This window comes from Macrobrachium rosenbergii, chromosome 50 (assembly GCF_040412425.1).
Source record: "Macrobrachium rosenbergii isolate ZJJX-2024 chromosome 50, ASM4041242v1, whole genome shotgun sequence".
In the NCBI taxonomy this organism is placed as follows: Eukaryota; Metazoa; Arthropoda; class Malacostraca; order Decapoda; family Palaemonidae; genus Macrobrachium; species Macrobrachium rosenbergii.
This window is the reverse complement of record NC_089790.1, coordinates 19,455,471-19,467,954: the sequence shown is the minus strand read 5'-3', so window position 1 is coordinate 19,467,954 and position 12,484 is coordinate 19,455,471.

Genomic DNA, 12,484 nt, shown 5'->3' with positions numbered 1-12,484 from the left:
AATTATGGGATTTCCATATACAGGTGAGACAGTGAAGATAGGAATATGGAGATGGTTCGGACATGCCCTTCGCCCAAATCCTGGGAGAGGAGTGCGTGATAGTGTCAGCTAGACTCTGTGGGCACCAGAAGAGCTGGGAGACCTAGAACTATTTGAATGAGAACTATGATTCAGGAGGCTGGAGATGAATGGATATGAGTGGAGATGAGAGTGGAAATGAGTGAAATAGAGTAGATGGGTGAAAATGGATGGAACTGAGAGGATATGAGTGGAAATGATGGGTGAAAAGAGTGGAAATGAGTGGAGATGAATGGAAATGAGTAGAGACGATTGGAGATGAGTGGAAATCAGTAAAGATGAATGAGAATGAGTGGAGATGAGTGGAAATGAGTGGAGATGAGCGAAAATGCGTGGTGATGAGTGGAAATGAAACCATAGGAACGACACGGGTAGAGGAATTTCACAAGAGGCCCTTTGCATCACACAGGGTTGGAGGCAATTGCAATGATAATGATTATGATAAATACAATCCAGAAACATTTTCGTATCAAAAATCCAATCGTCACCTTGTCCCTCCCTCCTTTATTTGTTAATTTATCGGTTTTTCTGATATCTGTCCTCCTCTTTCTGTACTTCCCCTCTTTCCCTTCAGTTCCTTCTTTCGAATGAACGCCATAATATTCTTTGGAAGCTTGAATTTCAAGTCAGTGACCCCTTTGGTGGGCTTGTTCCACATGAATGGGGCTTATCTCCTGAATAATAATAATAATAATAATAATAATAATAATAATAATAATAATAATAATAATAATACTTTGCCACCATCACTAGCAGTTCCTCGTTGGATGGGTCGGTATAGTTCTCGGCTAGCATTCTGCTGGGCCTGCGTTCGAGTCTCCGCCCGGCCAATGAAGAATTGGAGGAATTTACTTCTGGTGATAGAAATTCATTTCTCGCATTAATGTGGTTCGGATTCCACAATAAGCTGTAGGTCCCGTTGCTAGGTAACCAATTGGTTCTTAGCCATGTAAAATACGTCTAATCCTTCGGGCCAGCCCTAGGTGAGCTGTTAATCAGCTCAGTGGCCTGGTTAAACTAAGCTATACTTAACTTTTTTCACATACTTACTGTAATGGAGGTTGGATAATAGAATGCGTGGGATACCAATACTCTCCCGTGTGAAACATCATACCACATACCTCAGCTGACATGACACCCGTGCTCGATACATGAGAATTATGACGTATAACTATGGCGGAGACCCAAGTGGCTGACATACTTTGTGTCACCACGCGTGAACACCAATAAAGCACCAGGGTTAATCGACGGCGTCGGATAATAAAATGTTTAACGATGAGAAATTGGTTTCTTAACTATGTTTAATGCCAAAAAAAATTGATATTTGTTTCTTCAATTCGTTTAATGTAAACAAAAAAAAAAAAATTGGTTTCTTCACTGCGTTTAATGTAAAAAAAAGAAAGGTATTGGTTTCTTCACTACGTTTAATGTAAACGAAAATAAACAGTTCAATCGTTTTAAGATTGCTCAAGTGTAAAGAAAAATAAATATATATGCAGTGGCAAATTGTAGAACCCTTCTTAATTTGGCCTCCCTTAAATATTATTAAAAAAAACCTTCCGCCCTTTCAAATTTCAAAAACGTCTCACAATAGAGATTCCTTTTCAGTACGAATGAAACGTATTTTATTTATCAAATAACCAATATAAAAATGCATGCCCTCCCTAATCTTAAAGTAACCTCATACCCCAGACTAGTTTTGACAAACCTTTACCTAAAGCAAATAAGGTATAAGGTACATTATTTACTAAATATACATTGCGGATACAAAAGAAATCAATCATAAAGTGCCTACTCTTTTCTATTAAAAAAATGAACATATGATTATCTGTCTATAATAAAATCCGAGTGGAGCTCTCTTGTATGTCTGTCCGGAGAGGGTAGGTAGGGGATCGGGAGGGTCGGGGAGACATGACACATCCACCCTCCTTCTGCAAACCTGTTTGTCTGCCCCAGGTGAGAGTGGGGTAGGCAGGGGATCAGGAAGGCAGGGGAGACATGACGGGCAGCACTGGGTTCCGGCGCAGCGTAGCACGCACCACCAAGCTTGTACTACAATAATTCTGATCCTCATTGGGCGAGTCGGTAGAGCTGTGGACTAGCCACTCGCTAGGCCCGAGTTTGAGTCTCCGGCCGGCTGATGAAGTGTTAGAGGAATTTATTTCTGGTGACAGAAATTCATTTCTCGCTATAATGTGGTTCGGATTCCACAATAAGCTGTAGGTCCCGTTGCTACGTAACCAATTGGTTCTTAGCCACGTAAAATAAGTCCAATCCTTCGGGCCAGCCCTAGGAGAGCTGTTAATCAGCTCAGTGGTCTGGTAAAACTAAGGTATACTTAATTTTACTTAATTCTGATCCTCCTCGTAAAATTTTGTCATTTCATTTGTAACCGAACCCGTGTTTCATCCCTCATACCTAAGCGGCAATTTGATTCCATATGAATATAAACAAAAACAACGTCCTCTGCAAAAGTTTATAAAAGCCAAGCTAAAGTCTTCATCCACTTCAGGCCGAAATTCATACGCCTTCAAATTGGAGTGATAAATAAAGAAACGTTCTCAATACACAGCTAGAGAAACATAAACCAAATTCTCAACTGATGCTTAAACATGAAGAGTCACATTCTAAAAGTTAATGTGGGGGTTTAAGCACTAACTTCCAAAAGACCTTTATTAAGACGGTAATTTACTTACATCTTTAACTTTTTATTCATTCATCTATTTTTAATTTGCTAATAACTGATCTCTTCTTTCTGTATTTCCTATTGCCTTTTCTTACGTTTTTCTCATGAACACTACAATCTTTTGGAAGCCTGAATTTCAAGTCAATGGCCCCTGCGGTAGGCTTGTTACATACGATCAGGGTTATCTTCAGAATAATAATAATAATAATAATAATAATAATAATAATAATAATAATAATATACGTTCGATACAAATCATTAAGTCTGGATCGGATACGAGTACAATACCCGACGGGAAAATATTACCTGTACCAAACGATTACGAGTTCAATACGCGTACCACTTTCCAACCTAAAACAAACTCCGTCTGCGAAATAAAAGTGACAAGAGAGAGAGAGAGAGAAAGAGAGAGAGACCCACAGTCCCACACACAAAATCGGGCTGCCACAAATGACCGTATTTCTGTCGAGTGCCTTTGTTTACGAAGGATGAGCAAATGCGTATTCAGGTTGCGTATGAAGTCTGCAGTTAAAATTAACTCTGTTGTTTACGACATTAATCGCTGAATAGAATTTTCCTCATTCGAATACAAACATCATAACTGTCTGAGCTGATTAACAGCTCTCCTAGGGCTGGCCCGAAGGATTAGACTAAAAGATGGATTATTTTCTTCCTCATAAAATACGAATTTGTCCGTAATTTACATGTGTACTCTACAGCTATCATTATTATCATTTCCACCTTTGTATGTAAAGGCAAAGGAAATAAGTTCGTTAATCATTCACGAACATACCAGTGATGACGGCAAATGGCAAAACTTGTCATTATTATTATTATTATTATTATTATTATTATTATTATTATTATTATTATTATTATTCAGAGGACCAACACTATTCATATGGAAAAAGCCCACCAAAGGGGCCATTGACTTGAAATTCAAACTTCAAAAAATATTATGGTGCTCATCAAGAAGGAAGACAGGGCGAAGGGAAACAAAGAAGAAAACCCACTTACTAAAAAGAAAAATGAATAAAGTGATAAGCAAATAGACACCAGGGAACCTTTACCGACTAGGATAAAAGCAGCCGCGAAATTAAGGATTCTGGGTCAGGACTAGTGTATCGGAGTTTATCTCGTTATTTTATCAACAAGCATTCCCCCATCCCCTATCCCACCCCCAACTTCCTCCACACCCCCCCAAGAGGTCTGGCATGAATTCATTCTTTGGCTCTGTCCTTGCCTTTTTGCTTCTTTTTTTATTCTTTGTTAGTTTTTGCTTCGGCCAATTCGTTGTGTCAGTTTCTTACACACGTTACTCTGTAGTCCCCCCTTTTCAAAAGGAAGGTAAGTAGAACTTTCTTCTACTTTCCTTTCTCCTTTCTTTATGAGAAAGATGCGGTAGATTTCCTTTTGTATGAAACGCAATAAAAGACAAATAATATAAGGCCTCTATGAGGTAGAATTTCTTTTGTGCAAAACACAATCAAACATAAATAAGACAAAGACAATGTAAAAACACGAATATTACACACTAGATATACCACGCCTGAGCAACAGATTCCCAATTAACAGTTACAGCTTATAATAGACTCCAAGTGACTTCAAAAAATGGTTTAACGAAATAAACTCAAAGGGACATAACGAATGGTTTTCAAAATTTTAACATCAAACGGGCGTGCTAGAGAGAGAGAGAGAGAGAGAGAGAGAGAGAGAGAGAGAGAGAGAGAGAGAGAGAGAGAGAGAGAGAGAGAGAGAATTAGTGACATCATGCCTCATGTGGACTCAAGGGTCAAGTTCCTCACAGCGACGAGACACTCCAATTATAATTGTTGTTTACAACGGTACTTGAATTCGCTGCACAAGCGCTGCTGACACGCTGACACCAAGTCCCTATGCATTACGTGACATCACTTCTGCGATTGCGAGAGAGAGAGAGAGAGAGAGAGAGAGAGAGAGAGAGAGAGAGAGAGAGAGAGAGAGAGAGAGAGAGAGTCACTTCTTTCTTATAAACCATGAAATTGAAGAATGTCGACTGATCATAGACAACTCACCCAACTTCCAGCATGAACATTAACACGAGAGAGAGAGAGAGAGAGAGAGAGAGAGAGAGAGAGAGAGAGAGAGAGAGAGAGAGAGAGAAATATTTTGGCACAAAGACTAACATGACTATAACTTTGAGCCTTTTTCTATCACCAGAGTTCAATATCAATGATAAGCATTAAAAATAAGATGACACAACTAATTGAATCTTATTCCTGGAAAAATCATTGGACCCTCACAGATGACCTGTTCTAACAAAACAGAGATAGTACCCTAGATGCCTGGAAAATGTGATGTAAAGAAAAAACAATTCAAGCTGTCTCTCTTTCCCTATGTATTGCTGTCCCCATCAGAATATGACTTAAAAATTCTCGCAGAGAGGCAACAAAAGTCAAGAAACCGCAGTCCCCAAAAATATAACATTCCTTTAGCGCGTGTGTTTACTTGTACCTCTCTCTCTCTCTCTCTCTCTCTCTCTCTCTCTCTCTCTCTCTCTCTCTCTCTCTCTCTCTCTTGCAAACGACTGTTGAAAAATAAATCTCTACCTGCTGCAATGTTGCATACTTTCTCCACTAACTCATTCACATGTGTTTGAGTGGGAGTGTTTTTCTGTCTCTCGGTTTTTATTCTTTTTCTTTTAGGTGAGGTCACGCGCCATTCCCTGTAGGTGAATGTCCCTTTCCTTAAGAGAGAATTCTCATTAAATCGACCTAGTTCCCTTTAAACATCAGTCACTACTTTTCCTATAGGCAATGACATGCATCTGCCAACAACATTTTCTAAAGCAACTTGACATCAAAATGCAAGTACTATTATGCAAATTACTTCTGTGAATACAGAGCAAAAATGAATAAGCTCAAGGAAATGAATCAGACCACAGCCACAAATTTAATCCACATGGACACTAAGGCCCCCTAAAAAATCTCTTCAACAGTTTTGTTCTTAAAGTGTTACATGTGACCTACCAAGCACCACTTGTAATGCAATTTGCCAGCAACAAGGCAAACCCATATCTTAGTACTGCACCTTCTTTTTCTTTGTCATTTGCATGCATTCCTTCCAAATTGGAAATTTCCTTCAACATTTTTACCCTCCGGACATTCAATATGCATATTCAAAATATATCAAAAAGCATACTTTCAGTCACAATGCAATAACAGTACGACAAATGGTGAAAAGAGACCAAGATCTAAGATAAACATGTTATTCTTCAGATCTTGCGTGAGACTTGGATCTTGCGTGAGACTTGACCACAATGTCGATTGCCAAAGATGATACAAATTCTAAAGAGAGGACAAGTCTATGAACAGTACTTATCTATTTGAAATTTCAATTCTCCCCTGATCTTTCCCTTCTACTCCAATTCTCCCCTAATCTCTCCCTTATATTTTAATGATCCCCTGATTTTCCCCCTTCAACAGAGTAAGGGGTTGGGCCCAAACTGCAAGAAGAGGGAGGGTTTCCATCCAGTGAAGGAGGCAAAGAGTCCGCCAGAGAATGTTTGTTGTTCTAGCAACAATTTACCCAAAGTCCTGCTGGGGGACCTCAATACCATTCTGCTTGTGGGGTTGCTTCGACCATTCAATGCCACCATGGCTTAAAGGAAGATAGAAGCAGCCCACAACAATGAAAAATGAATCACGATCAAGAGGCCTTTTCTTTCTTCATGGCAAAATCGATGTTCTTTCATGTTGCACATATCACTTTAACTTCCTCACTGGGTAGGGGAGAGAAGTCCTTGCAATGATTAATCTTCTTTTAGGTAGCTAAGGTCGTTCAGCCTCTTTGTAAAGCACGCAAAGAGACAAGTGGGGAAAATGAACCAAACTGAAATGATGGGACCAGTGTGGTCCTGAGAAGGTTTAATGGTAGTTGATAAGATTGCATTTGCAAGTTTTTTTACGAAAGATAAGGAAAGGAACAACAAAACTCAAGGGTTTATGTAGACAAGAAGAGGGAGTCTGCAAGCGAGATGGATGTGAATAGTACAGGAAACTTACATGTGATTATAAGCCTAATGAAGTAGTTAAAAACCTTGTGATTCATTCACACCACAGATTCAGCGTTAGGAAAGTGATTTTACAAAGGACGAATCCACATTTCTTTGCATGAAATGGGGCTTCAGTATACATTTATATTAAAAACCATATAAAATACTAAGAACAAAGAAACGATAAAGGAGTAAACAGGGGGATTACAAGAAGAAAGGAAACACAGGGTCTTATTTACTGCAAACATTTCCACCCTCCACCAGGCCTCTCCAGGTACTTGGCTGGTGAAACGGTAAGAAAAAGATAATCATCGGACACGTATTTACATCTGACAAGATGATTTTCATCAAATAATAAAAATGACATTTTTATAATAAAGTTTACATAGCTATTAGTTTCACATATCTGGCAGCTAAAATTTTGAAATTCTCAGGTCACACTAGTTTGTTTTGGGGTAGGTGACTTGCCTCGCCCACTTTCAGGGGAAAGAGAGGAACAACTAGCAAAGAGCTTCAATTTGCTTATGCCCCTGTGCCCATGTGAGGGGAGGAGGGAGGGCTCCAACCATGATTACTGGGTAAATAATATAAAACTTTTTTTTATTATAAAAAATGTCATTTTTATATAAGTAATTTACCTAGTAATTACATAGCTGATTCCCACATTGATAGGAGGTGGGATTCGTGGACACATCTATCCCAAAACATTAAGCATGGTGACGAATTTGAGAATAGAAAAAAATGCTATCATTAATAAAATGTTTGTCCCTTACCTGATAAGAGAGCTGCTGCAGGTAGTTACTGTCTCTGGTTGGTGCTCATCTTATCTTGTAGAGGCAGCCTAAGGCGCCTACTACATCAGTGGGTATTTGCAGCAATGGAGTAAATCCGATGGCTGGCAAAGACTATAATTTGCCCCTGCCCAGGGCACAGTACCATAAAAAACAACCTGAACAAGAAAACCGTCACCTATACCACTAAAGAAGTTAAAAACATCAATACCCAACCATTTAAAAAGGAACTGGAGGGTGCTCCAGGTACACAGCACTCCCAGGCTCCCCTAAGACTTATCACCCTATGCAAGGCAAAGAGATAAAAGGAGGGAATATTGCTCCCTATGTTTCCTCTCCCAACATCATGCCAGCCGCGGAAACTGGACTCAAGATACTGCAATCATCATAAACCGTTTCAACATCACGCAGATAAAGGGAGGTGAATACTGACTTACATTTCCAAAAAAGTAGAATGTCAGATCACTGTGAGTGACAAATGCCAACAAGGTGGCAACTGCCCTTATCTCATGGGTCTTTACTTTACAAGCAGGAAGAATTTCTTTCCCAATTAAGGAATGAGCCTCTAATACGAGGTCCCTGAGGAAGCATGTCAGGGCATTCTTAAACAGAGGTCTTGAGGGACCTTTAACTGAACACCAAAGACTGTTTGAAGCTCCACGAATATCTTTAGTTTTATGTGGGTAAAATTTAAGAGCTCTCATTGGACAGAGACACCTCTACCCTGCATCTGGACCCAATAAATCAGTTAAACTTTTAATCACAAAAGAACAGGGCCAGGGTTTAGACGGTGTTTCATTCTTTGCCAAAAATCCCAAGGAAAAGGAACACACTGCATTTCCTTGAGAAAAACCCACTCTCTTGTCTAAGGCATGAAAAATTTCACTAGTTCTTTTCGCAGTTGCCAAAGCAACTAGGAAAAGGGTCTTTCTTGTTAGGTCTCTTAAGGAAATACTCTGTATTGGGTTCGAAACAAGACCCAGATAGCCATCTGAGTACAATATCAAGAATCCAAGAAACCATGGGGGTTGTCTTTTGCTTAGTGGTATCAAGATTTAATCAGGTCTGACAAATCTTGGTTGGAAGATAAATCCATTCCTCTGTGTTGGAAGGCAGAATTTAGCATTTCTCTATAGCCTTTTATAGTGGAAGTGGAAAGACTTCTAACTGATTTCAGACATAGCAGAAAATCTGCTATCTCTGCTATAGAGGTCTGAGTAGAGGAGACATTTTGTCTCTGACACCATGACCTGAAGATAGCCCACTTTGCTTGGTAAAGTTTGTCTGAACTGAAGAGAGTCTCCTGCATTTGGCAATAGACTCTGCAGCTTGCTTTGAAAAACCCTTCTTACGGAGTAATCTTCTGACAGTTTGTAGCTAGTCAGGGCCAGAGTGGATAGGTTTCAATGAAACCACCAGAAGTGTGGCTGTCTGAGTAGCTGTTGTTTCTGAAGCAACAGTCTTGGATAGTCCGACAAGAGTTCAAGCAGGTCTGGGGACCACTCCTTTGCTGGCCAAAATGGAGCTATCAGGATTAACGAGGCATTCTGATGAGACCGAAATTTGTTCAACACTTGTCTCACCATACTAAATGGAGGAAAAGCGTAAAGTTCCTTGTTCGACCAGTCCTGTAGCATGACATCTGTTCCCATACTAGAGGATACGGGACTGGTGAACAAAACAACAAGAGACGATGGTGTCTGGATGTAGCAACGAGGTCTAGTACTGGTTTCCCCAACAACTTCCAGAGATCCAGACATACCAAAGGACTTAGAATCCACTCTGTGGGGAGGACTAGTCTCTGTCGGCTCAGCTTGTCTGCTAGGACATTGGAATTCCCTTGAATGAAGTGAGTCACTACTTGCGTGTTGTTTGATTCATCCACAGGAGGAGGTCCCTAGCTGTCTCATGTAGGGAGAATAAGTGAGTTCCTCCCTGCTCTTTTTATGTATGACAGAGCAGTCATGCTGTCTGAATGGACTGCATCTGTCCTGCTGTGTACTTCCAGGCCGAAGAATTGAAGGCCCAGGTGGATCGCTTTTCATTTTTTGATGTTTACATGCCATGCTCTCTGCTCCACTGACCACGATCCAGAGACTTCTTTGCTTCCTAGAAGAGCTCCCCAACCTAGATCCAATGCATCTGAGAAGAATTCTAGGCTGGAATTCAGAGGGAAAAGAGACTTCCCTTCCCCAAGCTCGATACACTTGAGTCAGTCATAATGAATCAAGAAAAATGTCCAATTCAGGAAAAAATCATAATCATAGTCATAATCAGTTAATTAGGTTCACAATAGAGCACCTAATCCTAACTAAATATGCTGAAAGGCTACCAAAAGAGAATACAGGCAGTCCCCAGTTTACGACGGTTCCGGCTTACGACGTTCCAAGGTTACGACGCTTTTCAAATATATTCATCAGAAATTATTTCCTGGCTTACGACGCATGTTCCGGGGTTACGACGCGTCGTACGCCGATCCGACGGAAAAAATATGGCCCCAAAATGGCAGAATAATCATAATTTGAAGGTTTTTTTTATGTAAAACTCAATAATAATGCAGTTTACATCGTTTTCAATGCACCCAGAGCATTAAAAGTAAGGTTTTCTTATGATTTTTGACGATTTTCGACGATTTTCCGGCTTACGACGATTTTCGGGTTACGACGCGGCGCAAGAACGGAACCCCCGTCGTAAACCGGGGACCGCCTGTACTGTACTTTACCAATTGCCGAAGACAAACAACTAGAAAAGTGAGAATTCCCAAATGGGAGCTGCTACCAACAACTGAACTGCAACCATCAGCTGGCAGAAACAAAGTGAAGCTCTTTGCTAGTTGTTCCTCTTTCCCCCGAAAGTGGGCGGAGCAAGTCACCTACCCCAAAACAAACTAGCACAACTCGCGAATTTCAAAATTTTAGCTGCCGGATAAGTGAAACTAATAGCTATGTAATTACTGGGTAAATTACTTATATAAAAAGTAGTAAATGTGGTCAGTGGGGCTTGCTGCCCAAAAGGACAACACAAAATACACTGTTTGTCCACCAAACGGGCAACCATTAAGTAAGGGGAAATGGGTAGTTACCTACTTATTAATTAAATGTATTACAAAATTTGTAGATTACCCATTACATGGCAAAAGAGTTGGTCTATTTTCAAGGTACTGCTCATGCTATATTGAAAGCAGACTTTTTTAAACCTAGTAAATTTCTCAGCGGAATTACAGTTCCTAAATAATTTTTCTGATTTTGCCCACTAAACTGGATAAAACCCATGCTCTAATCTAAAGTGATGACTGATCAGGTGCAATGGCAAACTCTTTTTGTACTATCTGTTCTTCAACAGTGTTTGCCAACTGCACAGTACCAAATTTGATATCAAGCATGAAATTTAAAATCTGTGTACAAATGTTTTACGTAAAATTCCAAAATTCACTAATCCATGTTTGCAACAACAGCTGTTTTCTTAAAAAGAAAATATAACATTATCAGTGTCTTGCAGTATGGAAATGTAGATGACCGTTTAGTGATTCCGTACCAGGTATATTTTTGAAGCAAAATAAAAAAAAAAAACAGAAAACGCAAAAAATAAAAATCTTTGGCTGACAGCGAACAAATTACCAGGAGAATGGCACAGAAATCAAATAGAAAGACCAAGGATAACACTGAAGTACAGTAAAATGAAAACACATTCAGCCATAAATTCTTATGGCTGGCTTTTATATGTACATGTGAGACCAGGGTAACAGGATGAGGAAGTGATGGGGACAATTCAACAATTACCATCCATCAAAGAACATGGTACCACTCATTATCAGATGTCCAGGAACTGACACACAAAGACAGTGCCTTATGGAAGCAAGAATGTAGGGGAAAAAAAAAACAAAGGAACAATGTACTTACATTTCGAGAAGCTTTCAACCAGTCCAAAAGGAAAGCCTTCGTCTCGTCGTCTATTTCCTCGGATGAATCGTCATCCTGTAGAACAGAAAATTCTTCATAATTTACTAGGTACATAATACTAGATTTAAATAATCTATACATTAGTTATATCTCTCTATATATACATACATAATCAACATATCATTACTGTCATGATAACAAGTTTTATTTATAATATCTCAACCCTAATTTATATTTGTAAATACATTTTAAGACCTTACACAATCTAACTAGGAGCCCTCTGCACTAATCATTAATAGAACCTACAAATACCCCTCTATGAAAAGTTGAAAAATTCCTGATGTTCCCCACTATTCATTCAATTTATTTTATTAACCTTTACAAAACAATTATTCCCGACCAAACAAAAATTAAAACCTAAACTCAAAACTAGTTTTGTCACTTGTGAATAGTCCATCTAATGGAATTTCAACACTCAAATTGCCAGTCATCACACTGAAATTCAATAGTTATTCAAAAAGTATGACCCTAACCTCAAACCCCTGCTTCATAGTGTACTGAACTCTTACAGAGATTACCTGTGAATTCTGAATAGCTGTGCGCAGCTTTTCTGCAAGCTCTGCGACTGTTTGAATGGGTGACATACTTCGATCTGGGAGGCTGGCAAGCTCTAACTGAGCTCCTAAAGAGAGAATAGAGGATAAGTTTAAAATAAGTATTCACTGCAACATTCTCCAACCTTAAAAGTTAAAAAGTAAACAATACTTATTCAGTTACCTTCAATACACACTTCTTATTTCATTTTTGTTCTACATTTGCACCAGTCAGTGTATTATTAGCCTTACATAGTCATCAGTTAACAAATAAGACATGTATTACTTTATAGCAACACCTTACTCAAAATTTCACAACAACCATCAGCTGCTTTAGTAAGCAGATACACAAAGGGGGTCATCCCTATTGGTGTGGATGTTCCAAGGTTCTTAAACAGTACTTT